At 45.4% G+C, this 24,283-nt stretch overlaps 1 protein-coding gene and 1 pseudogene across 1 annotated transcript in view; one reads left to right on the top strand and one right to left on the bottom strand.

Moving 5' to 3' along the window:
- Positions 1-24,283, bottom strand: part of LOC149435916 (uncharacterized) — a 256,377-nt gene that overhangs the window by 74,696 nt on the left and 157,398 nt on the right. The window lies entirely within an intron of this gene.
- Positions 10,365-10,480, top strand: LOC149435917 (U2 spliceosomal RNA; annotated as a pseudogene).

Below are 24,283 nucleotides of genomic sequence, written 5' to 3'. Positions count from 1 at the left end.
CAAGACTTTCTTGTAGTTGGTGGAGGAACCCTTGTTGGCGAGCACAGAGGTAAGACGTTTCTTGTGGTTGGTTTCAAGGTTTGCAGACATCTCAGGAGGGATTTTTGTCCACTCTTCTTTACAGATCTTCTCTAAATCCTTAAGGTTTCTTGGCTGTCCCTTGGCAACTCAAAGTTTCAGCTCCCTCCATACATTTTCTATAACATTAAGTTCTGGAGACAGGCTAGGCCACTCCATTACCTTAATGTGCTTCTTCGTGAGCCACTCCTTTGTTGCCTTGGCCGTGTGTTTTGGGTCATTGTCATGCTAGAAGACTTATCTACGACCCATCTTCAGTGTTCTGGCTGAGGGAAGAAGGTTCTCATCCAAGAATGTACATGGCCCCTCAATGTAGCAAAGTTGGCCTGTACCTTTAGCAGAGATACAGCCCCAACGCATAATGTTTCCACCTCCGTGCTTGACTGTAGGGATGGTGTTCTTAGGGTCATAGTCAGGAGTTTTGTTCCTGCAAACTCATTGAATCGAGTTAATGCCAAAGAGCTCAATTTTGGCCTCATCTGACCACAACACTTTTTCCCAATCCTTCTCTGAATCATTTAGATGTTCATTGGCAAACTTCAGACGGGCCTGGACATGTGCCTACTTGAGGAGGGGACCTTGTGGGTGCTGCAGGATTTCAATCAATCGTGGTGTATTGTGTTTTCAATGGTTTGTTTGGTGACTGTGGTCCCAACTGCCTGGAGATCATGCATAAGCTCTCCCCGTGTAGTTCTGGGCTGATCCCTCACTTTTCTCATGATCAACCTTACACCATGAGGGACTGTCTTGCATTGAGCTCCAAACCGAGGTCGATTGATGGTTATTTTGTATTTCTTCCATTTGCGAATAATCGCTCCAACTGTTGTCTCCTTCTCACCAAGCTTCTTGCTGGCCGGAAACCAAAACCGAAATGGGTAGTTTTTAAAAAGATTTTTTAATATATATAACTGTATTATATTCGACTTTTTAATTAATATCATTAGTTTTTTTTCTCACAGGATGGAGGGTGTGGGTCCTCGGGTCTGCCCTGAAGTCTAGGGGGAGGATGTGTGGCCTTTTGGTTCCTTCCTCCCCTGTCCCTAGGGGGTTTTCTCTTCGGGAGAACCCCCTGGCCAAGTACTGAGTGGCTGGCTTCAGCTGGCCACAAGGAACGGTGGTCCGCCAGGCCTTTTGGCTAGGTGGACCAAATGGGAACCTCGTCCCTGTCAGGAGCTTCGTGCCCCAGGGGATCAGGGTACAGGTCCATCCCATTCGGGGGAAGGACAAAGCACACCCCTAAGTGCACTTTTTCATGTGGTGTTTTGCACTTGCACTTTTTTTGTGAACACTTACGGGTTTTTTCGTTATTCGCACGTTTGCGGACTTAAAAACAAAAAAAATATATCATTAATTACAAAGAAAATAAATTTAAAAAATACAATCCAGCAGCATAAAATGGCCCCCCTATCCCTCTTGTATTGAACTGTATTGTCTCCCTTTATATTGTAAAGCGCTGAGCAAACTGTTGGTTGATATAAATCCTGTATAATAATAATAATAATGTATATAAAATTTTAAAAAGTTAAACAGAGGCCTTTTTGCATTGAAGTCAATGGGGGCGTTTTTGCATTGAAGTAATTGGGACGGGATTTTGCATTGAAGTCAATAGGGGGCGTTTTTGCACTAAAGTAAATGAAATGCGATTTTGCATTGACGCCAATACGGGGCATTTGTGCATTGAAGTCAAAGGAATGGGATTTTACATTGAAGTCAATAGGGCACGATTTTGCATTGAAGTCAGTAGGGGGCGTTTTTGCACTGAAGTAAATGAAATGCGATTTTGCATTGACATCAATACGGGGCGTTTGTGCACTGAAGTCAAAGGAATGGGGTTTTTGCATTGAAGTCAATAGGACATGATTTTGCATTGAAGTCAGTAGGGGGTGTTTTTGCATTGAAGTCAATTATCATTATCGGCACCTTTTTTTCCTATAAGTAAAACGTTGATAACCGTATTTTCGGCCGATGAAATATGTATAAAATTTTAAAAATTAAATAGAGGTGGTTTTGCATTGTAGTCAATGGGGGGCGTTTGAAGTCGATAGGGGAAGATTTTGCATTGAAGTTAATGAAATATGAATTTGCATTGCAGTCAATAGGAGGTGTTTTGGATTGAAGTCAATTATAACCCTATTATTGGTGGCCGATATATCAGCCACCATGTTTAAGATTAAATGCTAACGATATTACAATGAAGCGGTATGTCACTTTAATCATTTTCCCTGTCATTTTGTACTGTATTTTTTGTTTTAGTTATAGATATAGCAGTTCTTTAATTAAATAATTATTTACAAATCTGAATAAGAATGCAGAATGGGAGAATATTTTTGTTTTACAAACAAAAGGACAAAATTGGATTTTTTCCTTCTACAAACGTCTTGTTCTATGATACTCTTACAACTCCAGCACAAACAAATGGTATTTGCAAATGTGTGTAAACTAAACCCCTATTTTTAATGCAAACAGTTAGACAGGACATTTCGGTTGGTTGCAGGCTGGTTGGTAAGTTGAGATGCAAATTTTTCTTTTTTTGTTGCTTGAAATGCGTCGCCCTTCCATGTGCTCCATGCTGCAAAGGCTAGTTATAGATTGGGGCAGATGCCATTTGTTTGTACTGTTGATATACTGGTGAGGGGAGCACACCTTAGCTACCATTGTGCTATATGGTGGGTGTCCAGTGCGCCCTCTGTGACATTAAGGAGGGGTAGGCTCCCTCCAGGCTCATCTGCCCTCAGTCTACCCATTATGACATGTGCTTATACTATGGAGGCTCTCAAAATTCTAGAGTTAGAACTGCAGAAAATACTGGGGTGCCATGAAGAGGCTCTGCAACTTACACATGTGTCTACGAATGTGTGCAAATGAATCCCGTTTTTACTGCAAACTGTTAGACAGGACAGTTCGGTTGGTTGCAGGCTGGTTGGTAAGTTGAGCTGGGAATCTTTCTTTTTTGTTGTTTGGCATGCGTCTTACAACTCTAGCACTATCCACAGACATCCCTGGACAGATCCAGACTACGACCATCTCAAATCTACGCTTCCATAACACTTATCAGTAACAAATAAAAAATCTAGATATACCTTTATACGCATACATGGCCAAAAAAAAAAAGATTCTTTATCATTTCACTTAAGCAGTGTTATTATTGAGACCCTCCAAGTCTGTCATGTAGTGCAGCCATCTTGTCAGAGACAGGCTGGAATGAAAACAGAATGAAAAAGAGAAGGTCGTGTCACGAAGACAGAGAGCGATAATAAACGGGATGCAGCAACTAAAATGATCTGCACAGACATCTTTCTGCTCTTATGATTTAAGAAGGGAACATTTCGCTGAGTTGCAGAAAGTGTATGTGGGAGTGAGACTTCAGACCTATCTCCCCCCCCCCCCCCCCCCAAGGATTTTTCCTGAGTTATGCATTCTCTGTCCGGCTCTTTGTTGTGGATTTTTTCTCTGGCTCGCTGGTGGCATATAGCGTACATACAATTCCTGCCAAGCATCATGCTACAGCAGACAGTCTGTCTGCAGAGGGACTTCCTGTCCCAGTTGGGACTTAGCAGAAACTCAAGAAGAAGCTTGCTGCACTGCCTGACTCCCGCCTGATGGCTTCTCCCTGTCTCCGCTATGAATAATACGAATACCGCAAGTATAACAAAGAGAACATCTCACTTCACGTATCAGCCCTAAGTGCTCTCTGTAACAGTCCAAATAAATGCTGCGAGCCTATTCTGGCAGAGAGTTCGGGAGGACAGGCTCATCGCTCTCCGTCTTAATAACAAAATCAACATTTCTATTCCCAGCCCGGCGGGGGAACCATGCTACAGGATTAACCCTTTCAGACACCGAGGATGGCAGAGGTCAATCTGGTTTGCATTTTTCTGGCTGCCTTAAGTGGAAGAATGTTAATTTAACAAAAAAAAATTAAAGTTTAAAATCCGGAAATGGCGGGTGAGACATAAAAAAAGTGAATTGTTTTAGGGTCTGTAAAATATTCCCATAAACGCCTGAGTGAGAATAGGCATCTTGGGTAGAAAGCCAAGAATGGATGGAGCCACCTATTGGAAGGTAGCAGAGCTGATTGCACCTGCTGTTCCATCACATGACCCAACCATTCCCCATTCTTCATCGTTGTCAAGGTCCTACCTTTTCCCTGAGGTTATGTTACTCCATGTGCTGGCGTCCATCTTGGATTCTGCTGTGCATGATGGGAATCCTTTTATGCCTTCAGGTCTCTGTGGTCCATCCCCCAGAGGGGTGTGGCTGATGACATATAAGCCTGTGGCCCGCACATGCTCTTTGCACTTGTGTCTTGTGTCGCTATTACTCTGTTCTGACTCTCGTGACTCTCCTGGTATCTGATTCGGCTTGTGACTTGACTATTCTTTGTATTCTCCCTTGATCTGACCCTCTGTTGCTGAACCCGGCTCGTGACCTGTGATTCTCGTCTGCTGTCCTGTACTGTTTTGTCCTGTTGTTGTTGACCCGGCTTGTCTGACTACTCTTTTGTCTCTTCCACCAGCTACACGCCATTGGCGGCGGCCATTACCGCAGCTGAGGTGTCTCGGGGGCCGCGACCTGGTTTCTGGCTGCATCAAGTCCATCCCCACCATCAGGGGCCCTGGTGAAGGGCAGCCTGGGACTTAGACTCCGCGCCCTGAGGGACTTCGGTCTGTGGGTAGTGGTTGTCGTCAGCCAGTGCGTTACATTGTTAGGCCTGCCTGTCCGTTCCTCGGCCCCTGCCCTGACATTACACAAGTGCCATGAACCCTGACGGTGCAGGCACGCCTTCGCTCCCAATGCTAGTCGCCAGACTCGATCAACAGGATCACCTGTTGGATCAATTCGCTCAGGCGTTGCAAACTCTGCTTGCACGCACTGCACACCTTGATCCTGGTGCTATTAGGCCGGTAGTCACTCCGGTGGTCTCTCCCGCAGCTTCTCCGCCTATTGCGTCCACCACCTCGACGGCTGCATCAGCGGTGCCCAGAGGTATGACTGGTTCAGCCCCTCTTCCACAGCGCTTTGGGGGTGAGCCTAGTCAGTGTCGTGGGTTCCTCAACCAGGTGGGTATTTATTTTGAATTAATACCCCACGCCTTTCCGTCTGAGAGGTCAAAGGTGGGGTTCCTAATTTCCCTACTCTCAGACAAGGCCTTGGCCTGGGCAAATCCCTTATGGGAGAGGAATGACCCGGTGATTCAAGATTTTTCCGGTTTTGTCGATGCCTTCCGTAGGGTATTCTACGTAACGGCTCGTTCCGCCTCGGCGGCCAAACTGCTCATGACCATGAATCAGGGTTCACGGACCGTGGCCGAGTACGCTATAGAGTTTCGTACCCTGGCGGCAGAGGTCGGTTGGAACAATGAGGCTCTGGTGGCTGCGTTTTCCCATGGTCTTTCTGACACATTGAAGGACGAGATTGCAGCTAAGGAACTGCCTGTGGTACATACGCCAGCAGCCAAGTTGGTGGAATTCATAAAGTATTGCTCGTGCCACTAAACCAGGCGTAGTCTTACTCTTACTGCTGCAATCCCCTTTCATTAAAAACTAAAAATACTTTTATTGAAAATGCTGCCCCCGCCCCTCTCACCATATTCATTAAAGACTAAGTTGACCTTTTGAAAAATAAATAAAATAAAAGCATATCTTTTTGTGTGCAAAAATAATATTTTTTTAATATTTTTCTACATTGCGTCCTGCAAAGCATTGCAGCTGCAAACAGCAGGTCACAGGGTGCAATGCCTGGATCCTGCATACTGTCAGTAAGCTGTGTGCCCGTATCTTCCGTACAGACAGGCAGGTACTGAATGGCAGGAAGAATTTGGCCTCGTGCACACTGGGCGTTTTTACAGCTGCTGTATTGGGCATCAAGCGGTTTTTTTTTCTGCAGCCAGCAAACTCCCCAGCACGGTATCCTAGGTGTTCATACACACATAGGCTTTTGTTTTTTGGCAGGGGGGTTTTCAGGCTGGAAACCCCCCCCCCCCCCCCCCAGAACTACTGCGTTTGAAGAGAAGTTTTTTCAGCTTTTCCGGTGTTTATGAGTGTTTTTGAGCCTTAAGCTTTTGTGGGAGTGTAGTTTTCGTAAAAAATAATGAAAACCGCGAATGCAAAACACTAAAAAACATGAAAAACTCACGTTTTTAACGCAGCTTTCTACAGCTAATGCTACTGACGTTACTATAAGGCGTGAGGCCTTAACCAATTGCCGTCCAGCCGCTGTATATAAACGGCCGGACAGTGGCAGTTAAGGGGCGGGTTGCCATTCATAAACGGCACCCGCCATTTTGGATTGTGCGCGCTCCCTGGGAGCACACGGCACCGCGATTCAGTGCCCGCTGTGTCCTCCGAACACAGTGGAACACCGATCGTCGTGCGAGGTCCCGATCATGTGATCATTGATTGGCCAATCAGTGATCACATGCAGGGTAGTAAGCAAGATGTCACTTCTGACATCATTGCTTACTACGTGTGAAATCTGTGAATGATCACAGAGCTCACATGGTACAAGGCTATTCACAACAGCCTTGTACCATGTGACAAGCTGTGACCAATCACAGCTCACACAGTATTTCTCAATGGCTGCAAGAGTGCAGCCAGAGAGAAGGAGAAATGATTGCTTTTACAGCCTTTATAGGTGTAAAAGGAATCAGTGTAAAAAAAAACTTCATCACCCCCCACAAGTAGTACAGTGTCACCTGCTAGCATGACAGTATGTAGAAAAAAAAAACTAAAAACAAACAATAATATAAAATATAAAATAAAAATGTAAAAAAAACATTTTAAACATAATTTTTGGTTATAAACTAATTTGGGTTATTATTTTTTTTACTAAAAAGATAACTGAATACATTTTGGCCAAGATTTATGATGAAATATTATTTATTTGCAAAATTTTATAAGAAAAACACTTTTTCAAAATGTTTGGACTTTTTCATTTATATAGCAAAAAAAAATAAAAATCCCAGCGGTGAATAAATATCACCAAAATAAAGCTTTATCTGTCTCAAAAAATGCTAAAAATGCAAATTCATATGGGTCCAATGTTGCATGACTGCGCAAGTGTGATAGCTCTGAAAGCTGAAAATTGGCCTGGACTGGAAGGGGGTGAAAGTGTCCGGACTGGAAGGGGAGGAAAGGGTCCGGACTGGAAGGGGGGGGAAGTGTCCAGACTGGAAGGGGGTGAAAGTGTCCAGACTGGAAGGGGGTGAAAGTGTCCGGACTGGAAGGGGGGGAAAGTGTCCAGACTGGAAGGGGGGGAAAGCGTCCGGACTGGAAGGGGGGGAAAGTGTCCGGACTGGAAGGGGAGGAAAGTGTCCGGACTGGAAGGGGGTGAAAGCGTCCGGACTGGAAGGGGGTGAAAGCGTCCGGACTGGAAGGGGGGGAAAGCGTCCGGACTGGAAGGGGGGGAAAGCGTCCGGACTGGAAGGGGGGGAAAGCGTCCGGACTGGAAGGGGGGGAAAGCGTCCGGACTGGAAGGGGGGGAAAGTGTCCAGACTGGAAGGGGGGGGTGGGGGGAAGTGTCCGGACTGGAAGGGGGTGAAAGTGTCCAGACTGGAAGGGGGGGGGGGAAGTGTCCGGACTGGAAGGGGGGGGGGAAGTGTCCGGACTGGAAGGGGAGGAAAGTGTCCGGACTGGAAGGGGGGGAAAGTGTCCAGACTGGAAGGGGGGGGGGGGGGGGAAGTGTCCGGACTGGAAGGGGAGCAAAGTGTCCGGACTGGAAGTGGTTATTGAACTATGAAAGTGATCCCCCGCTGGCAGTAAATGGCAAATGGCTGGCAAATATGGGTGTAACATCCTTTCATACTAGCACAGAATAATAGAGGCACTCACTCTGCAGGGCTGGGTGGCAATTCCATCTTTCAGCATCCTCTGGGACTGTTGTACATGGACAAGTGCGCTGCTCTATAAAGTGTAATGGCCAGACCAGAGGACGTGTTAGAAGCAGGAAACTCGTCTATCCGCACTGTACAGAACAGATGGAGGAATTTGTTGGATTGTTTTTAAGTACAGCCTGCAGGCTGAATGGGGAAAGCTCTCTATTTGCATGACCAGGCACAAGTCTACGGGCAATTGTAAGGGGAGCTGCAGATAAAATCGGTAAAAGCAAAAACTGCTGCATGACGTCTAGCAGTGTCCAGGGCATACAAAGAGGTTTATAATGTAACATTTTCCTTTGAAGAGTTAATCTTTGCCAGCGATTCCACAGAGATAGGGGATTCTCTATAGAGAGATGTGAGGACAGGCAAGAACTTCAAATGCTGATTAATCATGAGACAACAGGACGTATCTCTCTGTACAATTATTATTGTCTGAGATGAAGGAGGAGCACAGATAGCAGACAGTCTTTAATCCCTGAAATCTGACCACGGGGCCTACAACTGGCTAAAATGTGGGATCGCTCTGAGCCAGGATCTTAAAATGTGACATAATGAGAGCGCCACAGGACAGAGGAGAAGAGAAGCGCCCCGGGTCTCCATGAGTGACAGCGGCACTGCACCATCACTGACATTCTCAGCCAGAGGAGTCATTTCACAGCTTCCTGCATATTCATCTATTTTAGGAATCTCCAATCCAATGTAAAAAAAAAAGTCACAAGATAGCCCTTGTGTGACCTCATCTAATCTGATCGATCAAACGGCCCAGTGTTCATGCTTTCACTAGATAGTGAAGTGTTTGAGCAGGTTGTTATTTCACCACATCAAACGACTGCCACCTTCCCCCCTCCAAAGACTGAGAGGAAGATCTATACTACCTCCTAGATAGCCGGCCATCCACCCTGCCACACAAAACAGCCTTCACAATGACCTGGAACATTGACCACACCCCCTGTATAGGTGTGTCATTGTACATGGGAGGGGCACACTAGGTTTCAGCTAGAATTATATGGATGGACTTTTGTCTTTTTAAGCCAGACTAACTATGTATATACATCTCTATACATTCTATATAAATGTATGTCAAGGCAAACGCAAAAAAAAAACCATTACTGGAGCACACGCACATTTCCCCATGTTTTGTCCTTTTAAACATGCTGATAGTACAGAAAAATAGCTGTCCATGTGCCAGAAATACAGAGGCTGATTTGCTAAAGGCAAATAGGGTGTTCACTTTGCAAGGGAATATTCCACAGAGCTTAGTGAATGTGATGAAATTTGCAAAGGACAAATATATATATAAACAGCATTTTCACTGGCATATGATTGGATGATGGAAGTAAGCAGAGCTTCAACTCTATTTGCTTTTAGTAAATCAACCTCATGGTGTTCTCCTACCTTCCTCTCTGACATGACAACAGCTCAACTTCATCATCACTCTTCATCTCCATAACCTCTCTTCATCTCCATAACCTCTCTTCATCTCCTACCCCCTCATCTCCATAACCTCTCATCATCTCTACCCCCTCATCTCCATAACCTCTCATCATCTCTACCCCCTCATCTCCATAACCTCTCATCATCTCTACCCCCTCCTCATCTCCATAACCTCTCTTCATCTCCTACCCCCTCATCTCCATAACCTCTCATCATCTCTACCCCCTCATCTCCATAACCTCTCATCATCTCCTACCCCCTCATCTCCATAACCTCTCATCATCTCTACCCCCTCCTCATCTCCATAACCTCTCTTCATCTCCTACCCCCTCATCTCCATAACCTCTCATCATCTCTACCCCCTCATCTCCATAACCTCTCATCATCTCTACCCCCTCCTCATCTCCATAACCTCTCATCATCTCCTACCCCCTCATCTCCATACCCTCTCATCTCTACCCCCTCCTCATCTCCATAACCTCTCGTCATCCCCTACCCCCTCATCTCCATAACCTCTCATCTCCTACCCCCTCATCTCCATAACCTCTCATCATCTCCTACCCCCTCATCTCCATAACCTCTCATCATCTCTACCCCCTCATCTCCATAACCTCTCTTCATCTCCTACCCCCTCATCTCCATAACCTCTCATCATCTCTACCCCCTCATCTCCATAACCTCTCATCATCTCCTACCCCCTCATCTCCATAACCTCTCATCATCTCTACCCCCTCCTCATCTCCATAACCTCTCGTCATCTCCTACCCCCTCATCTCCATAACCTCTCATCTCCATAACCTCTCATCTCCTACCCCCTCATCTCCATAACCTCTCATCATCTCCTACCCCCTCATCTCCATAACCTCTTGTCATCTCCTACCCCCTCATCTCCAAAAGCTCTCCTCATCTCCTACCCCTTCCTCATCTCCATAACCTCTCATCATCTCCTACCCCCTCATCATCTCCATAAACTCTCTTCACTTCTCTGCATTTTGGCAAAGATCAAGTGTAGTATCTGTTCTTATCAGTGTCCAGTGGGGGTGCTCCCGCCCATTCTAGCTTTGCGGGGATGGCTGTTGTATAGTACCCTCACTGGTATGATGGGGGTCCGGAAAGCTAGTACCGGAGGGACAGAAACCGGGGAGCGCCATGATTCGTTCTGGGGCCCTGGGAGTAATTCCTCCGGGAACACTGGAAAGACCCAGTACCTCCTGATTTGGACGGATCTACCTTGGTATGGCCAGGGGCTGGGGACGCAGAAAGTCCGCAAACTCGGTGTTCCCTGAGTAGACGCTCTCAGGGGTGCCACTAGTAACACTTGGGTGTGGGACCCCACTGTGTGAACATGGCACATGGTCAGTGTTTTTACATTCTTTCTGCACAGCGCCCTAAGGACCAGGCCTTTTGGCTAGGACCAGGGCAATTTTTGCTACGGGCCTCAGGGCCTGGTCTGTGCACAATTTGGCACGGTACCACTTTTTTATTTTCTATTAATTTAATTTATTTCACTTCCCATGTTTGTCACTTTTTTCTTTTGCTTATGTGTGTGTTTTCACGGATGGAGGGTGTGGGTCCTCGGGCCTACCCTGAAGTCTAGGGGGAGGATGTGTGGCCTTTTGGTTCCTTCCTCCCCTGATCCCTAGGGGGCTTTTCTTCGGGAGAGCCCCCTGACCAAGTACTGTGTGTCTGGCTTCGGCTGGACACAAGGAACGGTGGTCCACCAGGCCTTTTGGCCAGGAGGACCAATTGGGAACCTTGTCCCCGTCAGGAGCTCCGTGCCCCGGGGGATCAGGGTAAGCGGTCCAAGCCCCTTTAGGGGTAAGACACAGCACACCCCTAAGTGCACTTTTTTGTGTGGTGTTTTGCACTTGCACATTTTTTGTGAACACTTACGGGTTTTTACGTTTATAGTTGCACGTTTGCGGACTTAAAAAAAAAAAAAAAAAAAAAAATCTGTTCTTATCAGTGTCCAGTAGGGGTGCTCTGCCATCATTCTTGCCTTTTGGCAAGGATGGCTGGCTGTATAGTACCCCTGCTGGTATAATGGGGGCTCTGAAGACTAGTACTGGCTGGAACAGAAACCAAGGCGCCCACAGGCTGTTGGGGCCTGGGAGTAATTCCCGTGGGAAAACCAGAGGGGCCCAGTTCCTCCTGATCTGAATGGGTCTACCTTGTTTGGGCATAGGCCGGGTAGGCAGAGCAGTGCCTCCTGGGAGTGGTCGCCCCAGGGGTGCTCTTAGTAACACATGGGGGTGGGATCCCGCGTCTGAAAAGTGCACATGATCACTGGTCCAAACACTTTTTCTGCACTGCGCCTTTTAGGGCTAGGCCTTTTGGCTAAGTCCAGGGCAATTTGTTTGCTATGGGCCTCAGGGCCTAGCCAGTGCACAATTGTATGGCCACTTGTTTATTTTTCTCCACTCTTTTGTCACTTTTGTGTGCGTTTTTTTCCTTACTGGATGGAGGGTGTGGGTTCTCAAGCCTGCCCTGATGTCTAGGGGGAGGATGTGTGGCCCTCAGATTCCTTCCTCCCCTAATCCTTCGGGGGGTCCCTCTTTGGGAGAGCCCCTCGACCAAGTACTTGGTGGTTGGCTTCGGCTGATCACAAGGAAAGGAGTCCTCCAGGCCTTTTGGCAAGGTGGACTATGTTGGAAACGTTTGTCCCTGTCAGGAGCTTTGTCCCCTGCAGGATCAGGGTACAGGTCCTACCCCTTCAGGGGTGGATTAAAGCACAACCCTAGATGCACTTTTTTGTGTTGGTGTTTTTGCACATGCACTGTTTTTTGTACACATATCGGGTTTTTTTTTTGCGCACCTCAGTGAAAAAAACAAAACAAAACATCATCATCTCCATAACCTCTCATCATCTTTCCGCTTCTCACCTCGATAGCCCCTCTTCATCTGCATAACCCCTCCTTATCTCACCCCCTCTCCATAACCTCACATTATCTTTTTCCCTCCTTCACACCTCCATAACCCCTCCTCACCTCCATAACCCCTCCTCACCTCCATAACCCCTCCTCACTCCATAACCCCTCCTCACCTCCATAACCCCTCCTCACCTCCGTAACCCATGCTTCATCTCCTCCCCTCCTCCTTAACTCTGAAACTCCTCCCTGAGCACAGGAAGTTATTAGCTCACAGGATTTCTGGCTAAACCAACACGTATATTTTGCACTTATTGAACAGATATAACAAACAAAACATTTTCACTGGTATATAAAGCAGACCAAAAGTAAGCCATTTCAGCAGGAAGTAAGCAATTCACCACCTACAAGTTTGGACGACCACCATCATTTTGTTCATTGGAAAATACAAATTGGGCAATAAATTGACAGTTTCAATAAAGTTCATGGAAATATTGCATTGAAATGGAACATGAAACATGAAAACCCACAGCAATTTTGTTGAGTGATCTGATTTTTTTATTTCCCTTTGTGTTCCACTGGGGCAATTTTGATCCCATCAATTTGTGGTTGATCAAAACCAAAATTGTTTTGTTTTTTTGATGTGGACAAAAAATGGATACAAAATGTTGACCGCTCTGTTAAATTGCCATGCGTATGGGCAACATTAGTGAGAGAACTTTGAAGTTCATCTGAAACTTGGTCCCTCGATACCATTGCTTCCATGGCGGACACCAGTCAGTGTATACCCCTATGACACATTAGAGTTTCCCTTCTGAAGTCGAGGAAAGCAGTGCCCGGTCTGACAGTGAATCCTGGGGATACAGCGATGCACAATGCCAGCAGCTGCTCCTCGTTAAACCTTTAAATCATCTCCCACTATCTGTCATTCCCACATTTATTATTTTGCTCAGGACAGAACATTATAAATTTAATTCTTCTTCAGTCAGTCTGTCCACACACACACTGCACATTCCTCTTCATGCACCAGCCCAACAGGGAGACGGAACATGACAGCTATCTTCTGATTCTCGTTAAGAGGTCGTGGAGCCTCACATCACATGACACCAGATGAAATATAATCACGATCGCTGATGTACCCTTCACATTTCTACAGGAACAAAGGAAAAAGAGGTGAGACTTCACCCCATCTGCGCACCTCATGTCATGGGAGGGGTCACGTGACTGCCCAGCATTGGCCCCCCCTCAGCACAGGCCTGTGTCACATCTATGAGGGAGTCAGGTGTACGATCGTCAGAGATCTGCTATAGAGGAGGCATACTATATACAGAAAATATCAGAAAATGAATAAAATTGCTTCTTTTTAGTCAAAGCATTTTTGAAGTGTAGGGATGACTGTACTTTTTTTTTTTAATTTAAACCATGCAGTGGGGCTGTGCCCCCACTACATGGATCGGCTGCACCCCCACTGCATGGATCGGCTGCACCCCACTACATGGATCGGCTGCGCCCCCACTGCATGGATCGGCTGCACCCCACTGCATGGATCGGCTGCATCCCCGCTGCATAGATCGGCTGCGCCCCCACTGCATGGATCGGCTGTGCCCCCACTACATGGATCGGCTGCACCCCCACTGCATGGATCGGCTGCACCCCACTACATGGATCGGCTGCGCCCCCACTGCATGGATCGGCTGCACCCCACTGCATGGATCGGCTGCGTCCCCGCTGCATAGATCGGCTGCGCCCCCACTGCATGGATCGGCTGCGCCCCCACTACATGGATCGGCTGCGTCCCCACTGCGTGTATCGGCTGCGCCCCCACTGCATGGATCGGCTGCACCTCCACTGTATGGATCGGCTGCGCCCCCACCGCATGGATCGGCTGCGCCCCCATTACATGGATCGGCTGCGTCCCCACTGCGTGTATCTGCTGCGCCCCCACTGCATGGATCGGCTGCGCCTCCACTGTATGGATCGGCTGCACCCCCACTGCATGGATTGGTTGCGCCCCCACTGCATGGATCGGCTGCGCCTCCACTGTATGGATCGGCTGCGCCTCCACTGTATGGATCGGCTGTGCCCCAACTGCATGGATTGGTTGCGCCCCCACTGCATGGATCGGCTGCGCCCCTACTGCATGGGTTGGCTGCGCCCCCACTGCATTGATCGGCTGTTTGCTTTTTCTAGGTGAGGTCTCACCTGACCCACCGGTCACACTCACCAGACGGGAGCAGTCACTGGATGATGCCACATGGAAGGATATATGGCTAACCTCTGCCCAATCACAAGGGACCAATAAGCACTGTATGAAGGCATGTCAACTATACCCCAAGAGCTAACACTTCTCTGCCTAGATTACTCTGCATACTAAAATGTGTTGACGTATTTAAAATGTGCAAAAAATGTAAATCCATATTCTAGTCTTGAATTCCTGGTGGACTGAGAAGAGATAAAACTGGATGTGGTTATAAAAAGATCAATCTAGGACTACAGTCTACCCAGAGAACAGAAAATTACAAAAAAAACAACAACCCAAAAAACATCAGAACTGGCCTTTCACTGATTGGTTACTTGGGGGGTACTGCTTACCTTCTTTACAGAATTGAGCACAATGGTGTCTTACTCATGGAGCAGAGACAAATATTTAGATTGTACACATTAATACACTTACTCATGCAGCGGGGGCAAATCTCCAAGTTGCTTAATTCAGAAGCTTTGTACAATACTGCAACCTAATATTCTGTCATTGTGTTAAATGCAAACCATAAAAACCCCAGACTTCTACAGATAACAAAACCGCAGACATCCCAGCTGCAACGCAGCTGTGTCCAAAGATGAATTTATGAAACATTTTCTATTCCACAATTTTGGGATAAAGTCATATTTGATCAACAAAACAAGCGACTGCACATCTTTGTAACAACGCAATAACGGAATCCATGTGAGGTGGGCAGAAGGTACTAAAAGCTGAATCTATCATGCAGATGGTACTTTGTAGCATGTGGAATTCCCTCACGCACATCCATTCGGTAACACTGGGAGCGGGCAGCTGATAAAAGCCCCAGGAAGCCATTTTTATTCATGCGAGGGGTAAATTACCATTCAAAACTTTCTCCACTTCCCCGAAGACCACGGGAGGCGACGGTGCCTATTTATCAAACTCATATGTCTGTAAAATCCAAGATCAAATTAAAGCAAAAGCAGAACCAGATTTATGGAATAGTCGGAATCCCGCTGAGGATTTCTCGGGACTTTACATGTTGAACGATGTCTTTCTGAAATCTTGGCTGAGTTATGTCTCACATGGGTTACATAGCGAGACATTTAGGTGGAAGGATTCGGAAAACACGTTTTTGAGAAGTAAATAAAAATGAATGCTCAATACGGTCTAAACCCCCGTACACACGATGAGAGTATCGGACAAACGATCGTTACTAAGAGGTTACTAAAGTTACAAAGATTCTCGTATGACAGAGTAAAGATTCGGAAGTGATGTCATGTATTGTATTTTCAGACGAAAACTGTACAGATGAAATAAAATGGAATGTAAAAGTGAGCGCTCTAAAAGATAGCAGCTATTGCACAAAAGGTAACCAATAAAAAACCTTCATCAATCAAATACATCAATAAAGTGCAGCGCTAAAAATGTAAATGTGAAAATGAGAAATGTATAAATGATCCAAAAGTGACAGTCTGTGCAGGTCTAGGTGAAACTACTATCAATCACGATCCAGTGTCGGTGCTACCAAAGTGATATGGTAAGAATACGCACTCACCAGATGCATAATGTAACATTACGCACTCACCAGATGCGTAATGCGTAACACATTAAAGAAGTAAAGGTCCCCTCTAGGAGTTAGATGTGGTCCTGGACAGGGAAGATCCTCCCTCTGCATACAGGTGGTGCTGTTGGAGCTCTCAGATGGTGATGGAACCAGTCAGCCAGAGGCCCCTTTAAGGGGTGGGTGGATATGGAATCCTATATGTCAGGAACTCCCCTCTCTGGATACTTGTAAAGTGCTGAATCCAAATGGCTCTAGCACTCAATTACTCCACGATATCAGGAAATTCACTGACAGAAGGAAGAGGAATCCGCAAAGCATGTGAACGTGTTCTGTACAACATCCATTCCAGTCGCGATCGATTGCACAGCCTGTCGGAGCCACATCACACACACCGTGTGTTAAATGAACGTTGATCTGCCATCATACGAGAAACATTTTTGAGCATGTCCCTTCAAATAATTTCGGACGTTGTGTACTAAATCATTATCGTACGATTGCTTTCAAAACTGCATTTTTCGTACGATTTTCTGATTGTGTGTACTAGGCTTTACAAACATTTTGTACCTATAATATGAATTGAAAATGTTATAAAATTAAAAAAAAAAAAAAAACATCTGGTCTACAGTAGCTGAGACCAAGCAGGCTGGCAAAACTAATGCCGGTCATACATGGACCAAAATTTGTCCGGTTCAGCAAGAACTGGCTGACAATCGATCCATCTAAGTGCAGCCTGATTGTACCAAAGTTGATCCATCGATTAACTTGGGTAAAACCAGCCTGTTGGATTTTTTTTTATTCGATTATTGCTGGTGGCTATAGTCACTAGCAGTAATGGTGTTCTGCCAAACGGAAGGCCACCGGACCCCAACCCCCCACCAAAACATGCAGACACTGCGGCCTTAGAACGAGCCCACAGGTAGGAGGAAGCAGCACAACATGAAAAGGAGGAGCGCAGAGCGCTGGCAGGGAACCTGAGAAGAAGAGGATCTGGGCTTCTCAGTGCAAAACCACTGCACAGAGCGGGGTAAGTACACCATGTATGTTACTAAAAAAAAACTGGTTTACAATCCTTTTAATCTAGAACTATGACTGGAATTGGTAGTAGACATGCCACAGGCACAACACTTTGCTTCACGGCTGCTGAAAAAACAATGCCCTGTCATATTCCGCAGACAATGCTGCAGCTGAAGGCGACCTATCCAAGTGAATGGGGTAGTTCCACAACTACCCTGAAACATGTCCACCATTGGTGCAGTGTTGAAGGCTTCTCAGGGTTACAACAGGTGGTGAGGATGTGATATATTGCCTCTTAGCTGCCCATTTACCACGCTCTTTAAAGCGATCGACGAATGTGCAGATTGCTTTTCATAGGGGGGGCAAGAGCTGTTGCGTAATTGTGCCCTAAATGTATGGAGTGAAAAGCTCTGTTTTGAACCCAAATGTTAGATCAATTTAATTAGGTCTTTTGTGCTGACTAGTTGAAGCGCTTGGCAGTTCTTTGCATTGATCAGCAATTTTCCGTGGACATGCAGGATTTTATATTGCACTTGTTTATATCTTCTTTGAAGCTGACCTTGAATTGTGAGGCAAGGGGCAGCTGTCCAGAAATGGTGACGGCTATGCCCGGAATGGTCGGTTTATGTTTGTGGATTTGAGGGGAGGTGATGAGGCTGTCACAGGAGGTGGAACAAGGTGAGCCTTTGTTAGAAACATTAGCACCGGGCTCCCCGTTTAACCACCATGCCGCTAATGTAGCTGTTCGCTCTGTGAGTTGACTAATCAGGTGAAGTTGCCATTTAGTCATTGGGCTGAAAATGAGGAAGTGACTAATTACGTGTCAATGAGTCACTTAGTGGCTGCTTGTCAGTGAAGCTGTTCACAGCTTGGCCAGTTCCAGACATAAGCTCATTAAATATTCACCTTGGCTGGAGCTGGGGGGGGGGGGGATTGTGTTCCCACTTTTAGTCAGGAATTTCTCATTGTGGTTTTTGCTGCTATGAAACGTGGCGGAGGCGTTTGTGATGATTTCTGGCTCTCAGCTACTATTAACCTCTTATAGCCAAGGAGTTAGAACAGTGACTAAGGGTCCATTCATACCACGTGATATATTGGGGCAGCCGTGCCCAACGGAGCCCAAACACACTGACAAGTCGATCTGCGTCCTATGAGTTCAGTTTACACCATCGCATTGCAGAAAAGAAATAAAACATGCTCTACTTTTCTTTTCAATGCATGGCCACCCGCAGTGATGAATAAAGATGAATGAAATGCCAACTGTGACATTTCAGTGAAATTCAAGGGACTTTTTTCAGGATAGTTAAAAGAAAAAAAGTTAATGCGATGCGTCACGTATGACGCACCAACCCGGCGTCTTGTACAGCACATACCAGCGGCCACTGGTGTGACTGAGCCCCTAGGATTTCATTGTATATCAAGTACTGCTGTCCTTATATTAAAGGTACAACCAAACATTAAAAATCTGCATGACAACTGATTCAGGGGACACAATGCCACAAATGGCTCCTTCATTCTGGCATGTGGCTCCCATTCAGCCTAATTCATTATGGTCTTGCCATGGCACACTAGTGATCTTAGCCGGAACACTCACTCCGTGCCCGCTCTCCCACACAGAACCATACGCACACACAAAGGGGGTTCAAGGGTCTCTGAGGCCTGACAACAAACAGATGCCACCTTGCTGCTGGCCACTTGCAAGAACCAGCCTCAGTTTTATTCTACATGTTCTCGGAACCTGACTTTGAATTGAAAAGGTTCCGAGTTGCCAAAAGTGCGAAGTGGATGATGTTCTTCGCATCGTGTGTACATTGTCTTTTGGGATCGGCTAGATGTTATTATTACAAATTTAATCTCATTTAGAGTACAAAGCTTCATACACATTGCATCTGAAAGATGTCCAACATAATGTCCAGCTGTGGCTGTGCATTTACTGAGTATAGGGGGGCCTTGTCTGCAGAACCTGACATCACCAAGGGGGCCACACATTCAGTATTTGTAACCACCAGGTACCCCATAGAAGATTGTCAGAGACTGCAGATATACGGCCGGAGATGACATGAACTCAAATGTGACATGACATCACCAAGGAGACCACACATTCAGTATCTATAACCGGGTACCCCATAGAAGATTACCAGAGACTGCAGATATACTGCCGGATATGACATGACCTTAAATGTCACATGACATCACCAAGGGGGCCACACATTCAGTACCTGTAACCGGGTATGCTATAGAAGATGGGCAGAGACTGCAGATATGTGACAGATGATGATCAGAGATTGTGGATGTACTACAGCAGATGGTCAGAGACTGCAGACCTATTACATGAGATGGTCAGAGACTGCAGACATACTACAGGAGATGGTCAGGGACTGCAGACATAGTACAGGAGATGGTCAGAGACTGAAGACATATTATAGGAGATGATTAGAGACTGTAGAAATAGTACAGAAGATGGTCATAGACTGCAGACACACTACAGGAGATCGGCAGAGATTGTCAGAGACTGCAGACCTATTACAGGAGATGGTCAGAGACTGCAGATATACTCTGCAGTATAGACTGCAGAGATGACATGACCCTAAATGTGACATGACATCACCAAGGGGGCCGCACATTCAGTACCTGCAACCGGGTATGCTAAAGAAAATGGTTAGAGACTGCAGACATGTGACAGATGATGATCAGGGATTGTGGATGTACTACAGGAGATGGTCAGAGACTGCAGGCATAGTACAGGAGATGGTCAGAGACTGCAGGCATAGTACAGGAGATGGTCAGAGACTGCAGGCATAGTACAGGAGATGGTCAGAGACTTCAGACATGGTACAGGAGACGGTCAGAGACTGCAGGCATAGTACAGGAGATGGTCAGAGACTGCAGGCATAGTACAGGAGATGGTCAGAGACTGCAGGCATAGTACAGGAGATGGTCAGAGACTTCAGACATGGTACAGGAGACGGTCAGAGACTGCAGGCATAGTACAGGAGACGGTCAGAGACTGCAGGCATAGTACAGGAGATGGTCAGAGACTTCAGACATGGTACAGGAGACGGTCAGAGACTGCAGGCATAGTACAGGAGATGGTCAGAGACTGCAGGCTTAGTACAGGAGATGGTCAGAGACTGCAGGCATAGTACATGAGATGGTCAGAGACTTCAGACATGGTACAGGAGACGGTCAGAGACTGCAGGCATAGTACAGGAGATGGTCAGAGACTGCAGGCATAGTACAGGAGATGGTCAGAGACTGCAGGCATAGTACAGGAGACGGTTAGAGACTTCAGACATAGTACAGGAGACGGTCAGAGATTACAGGCATGGTACAAAAGACGGTCAGAGACTGCAGACCTACTACAGATGGTCAGAGACTGCAAACATTGTACAGGAAATGGTCAGAGACTGCAGACATTGTACAGGAGATGGTCAGAGACTGTAGAAATACTACAGGAAATGGTCAGAGACTGTGGATGTGTTACAGCAATGGTTAAGATACTGAAAGAAGCTACAGAAGGCAGTCAGAGACTGGAGACATATTACACCTGACTGCTAGAGATCACTGCCATTGTGGTCTCTTTACAAATCACTGTTCATACCACTGACTGGGGGGGTCAGAGGACCGCACAACAAATATCGAGGGCTGTAAGTAACCCCTGAGCTGAAGGCTTGCACCAGGGGTCTAGCAAACCAAATAAACTACATAATGTGCTTTCACAGAGCGAAGAAGTAAATGTTTGCTAGTCAAGTGTTTGTGTGTTTAACAATCAAGTTTAGTTAAAAAAAAAAAAAAGCTCTGTAAGTGACCATCATTTAGGCTGGTTGTTGGGGGTGACTGCACTCTACTCGCCACTATTATTTTCAGATTTTATTTTATATTGCAGCCAGGTTTGCAGACGTCACACAGGTAACAGAGACCTGTACAAGGCATGAGTCTACCTGTCAAGGACATGTGGGGAAGAGGGGGCGACCTTGCACCTTGCAGCCCATTTTATCACCTGTGTAGAATGACTTTTAGTGTGAGCCGGCTTAGCACTCTTCCTGCCAGCTGAGCCTTTTATCTTCTGTGTGTTTTTCATTTACAGCTCTCCTCTCCCTTCCCTGAGCTGAGATTTATCACCAGCATGGACTGTCTGTGGTGTATCCTGCTGAGTAACTGCACTGACATGTGTAGGAATGTGTCCCTCTATGTCATTCCCTGATATAAACAAACACCATTTATCTGCTGGTAGGCTAGGCTCCGGGGTACTCATGTGTATTTCAGGATCTGCTGTTAAGTGAGTTCCAGGAGATGAGGTCTAGGAGTCTCGCCACTACAGAGGAGCACAACACGCTACACGGAGATTGTTTATTACACGCTAGTGACATGAAGTGTTTTTTTACAGGTTATATTATAATAAGCAAGTTTATATGTGAACAGGAATCCTCCTGTGTGCCAACAGTGTGCTCTGTGGAGGGATTAAGATACAGGAAAGAAGGTGAAATATAGATAAAAGAAAATGTATACTTGTATTTATGTATCTCCCATTTTGGAAAATAATTAGCACCCCTGTTGGGTTTCTATTCTTTACAGTTGCCACCAATACAGGATATGGGGGAAGGATCTTCCATTTGGGACTCTCGTTCAGGTGGAAAATATCTAAGACCTCCAAGTCTGGGGAGATTTCTACTCACTTCCGGTTTTGTCACAGGGGCAGGAAGTGTGTGTGTGTGTGGGGGGGGGGTTACCAAATGGAACAAAGAAAGGAAAAGAAAAGTCTGTCAGGGCTGGATAGACTATTCAATGATGAATAAAAATGCGTATAATATGGATTTATGCATTAGCTCCTCTTTAAATGAAGAGAGCAAAACAAGACCTGACGTCTTGTCTTGTATATGTTCTTGGAGCTTCTTGTTATCCTCATACAATTCACGTCTTTTAAATTTGCACCATGGGGTACACAGATCTCAATATATTTTACTGCTATAAAAGAGCCCATTTAACGGCCTGCAATGTACCACGGACGAGGGCCCGTGCAGGCGAAATGGAGTACTGGTATGTCGCCGCCTACTTCCTTGTTTAGGGGGCGCACATGCTGATTGCACACAGCAGGAGTCTGTCAGCAGGTCCCAGCCAATGGCTCATGGCTGGGACCTGCTGATCGGCTGTGTCCTAAAGCAGTCCAGAGCCCTGTACAGAGGGGAAGAGACAAAGACATGTATGAGTAAAAGCAGCCCAAAATACACACATTACACCTAGTTAGGCACACATTTAACCCCTTGATTGCCCTAGTTGTTAACCCCTTCCCAGCCAGTGTAGTACAGTGACAGTGTATAGTATTATCACTGATTATTATTATTTCAGGTACCTATATAAAGCTGTCAATTTACATATATTGTACATTCACATCAGTCCCTAACCCTCAAGGGGCGTACAGTCTAAGGTCCCCAACTCACATTCATACATACACATACTAGGGCCAATTTAAACAGGATCCAATTAACCTCCCAGCATTTTTTTGGAGCATGAGAGGAAACCGGAGTACCCGAAGGAAACCCACACAAGCACAGGGAGAACATGCAAACTCAGGCAGGTGGTGTCATGGTTGGGATTCATCCTGCGTACTGCCAGGCGGAGGGGCTAACCAATTAGCCACTGTGGTGCCCATCACTGTATTAGTGTCACTGGGGATGTCAGTGGCAGTTAGTCAGTTCCTACCCAGTGTCAGTTACTGTCAGATTGCCCACCACACTATCACAGTTCCTTTATAGGTCACTGACCACTGCCATTAGAGGTATAAAAAAAAAAATTAAACAAAAATTCCAGTATATACGGTACACACACACACACACACATATATATATATACCATAGTTTGTAGACACTATAACTGTCACTTAAACCAATCAATATAAACTTATTGGGATTTTTTTTTTAACCAAAGACATGTAGCAGAAGCCATTTTGGCTTAAATTTATGAAGAAATTTGATTTTGTTTTAATTTTTTATTGGATATGTTTTATAGTAAAAAGTAAAAAATATTGTTTTGGTTTGTTTTTTCTCAAAATGTTCAGTCTTTTTTTCGTTTATGTAATAAAAACAAAATACAACCAAAAGAAAGCTTTATTTGTGTGGGAAAAAAAAAAGATATGAATTTAGTTTGGATACAGCATTGCATGACTGCGCAATTACCAGATAAATGAAGCCCAGTGCTGAATAGGAAAAAATAGCCTGGTTATGAAGAGGGTAAAACCTTCCGGCGCTCACTTGGTTAATATTTTTTTCACTTGAAAGGACCGAATCAAGAGCACTGCTCTCATCTTGAAAGGTCCTTCTTCTAAATGCTATTGTGATGTACGGATCTCGTACAGTAAGTTTTTGGCAAACATGTTACAAAAAGCTACTGATGCTTCTAAATGTTTGCAAAGCTACCCAAAGAGAAAAGCATTTTTATTCCTGTACATGGAAGTGTCAGTTAATTATCTGTCATGTGAGCATTTTTTTTTTAAACATACAATTTCATTGCAGAGAAAATCATTACTACACACTGTACAGTTCTTGTAGGGTATATGGTCAGAAAATCATTACTACGCATTGTACAGTTCTTGTAGGGTATATGGTCAGAAAATCATTACTACACACTGTACAGTTCTTGTAGGGTATATGGTCAGAAAATCATTACTACACACTGTACAGTTCTTGTATGGTATATGGTCAGAAAATCATTACTACACACTGTACAGTTCTTGTATGGTATATGGTCAGAAAATCATTACTACACATTGTACTGTTCTTGTAGGGTATATGGTCAGAAAATTATTACTACGCACTGTACAGTTCTTGTATGGTATATGGTCAGAAAATCATTACTACACACCGTACAGTTCTTGTATGGTATATGGTCAGAAAATCATTACTACACACCGTACAGTTCTTGTATGGTATATGGTCAGAAAATCATTACTACACATTGTACTGTTCTTGTAGGGTATATGGTCAGAAAATCATTACTACACACCGTACAGTTCTTGTAGGGTATATGGTCAGAAAATCATTACTACACACTGTACAGTTCTTGTAGGGTATATGGTCAGAAAATCATTACTACACATTGTACAGTTCTTGTAGGGTATATGGTCAGAAAATCATTACTACACACTGTACAGTTCTTGTAGGGTATATGGTCAGAAAATCATTACTACACACTGTACAGTTCTTGTATGGTATATGGTCAGAAAATCATTA

The sequence above is a fragment of the Staurois parvus genome, unplaced genomic scaffold (genome assembly GCF_062004578.1).
Source record: "Staurois parvus isolate SC_StPar_1 unplaced genomic scaffold, SC_StPar_1.0 ptg001451l, whole genome shotgun sequence".
Taxonomy (NCBI): domain Eukaryota; kingdom Metazoa; phylum Chordata; class Amphibia; order Anura; family Ranidae; genus Staurois; species Staurois parvus.
Note: the sequence above shows the minus strand (reverse complement) of the source record. Positions and strands in the feature narration are given on the sequence as shown.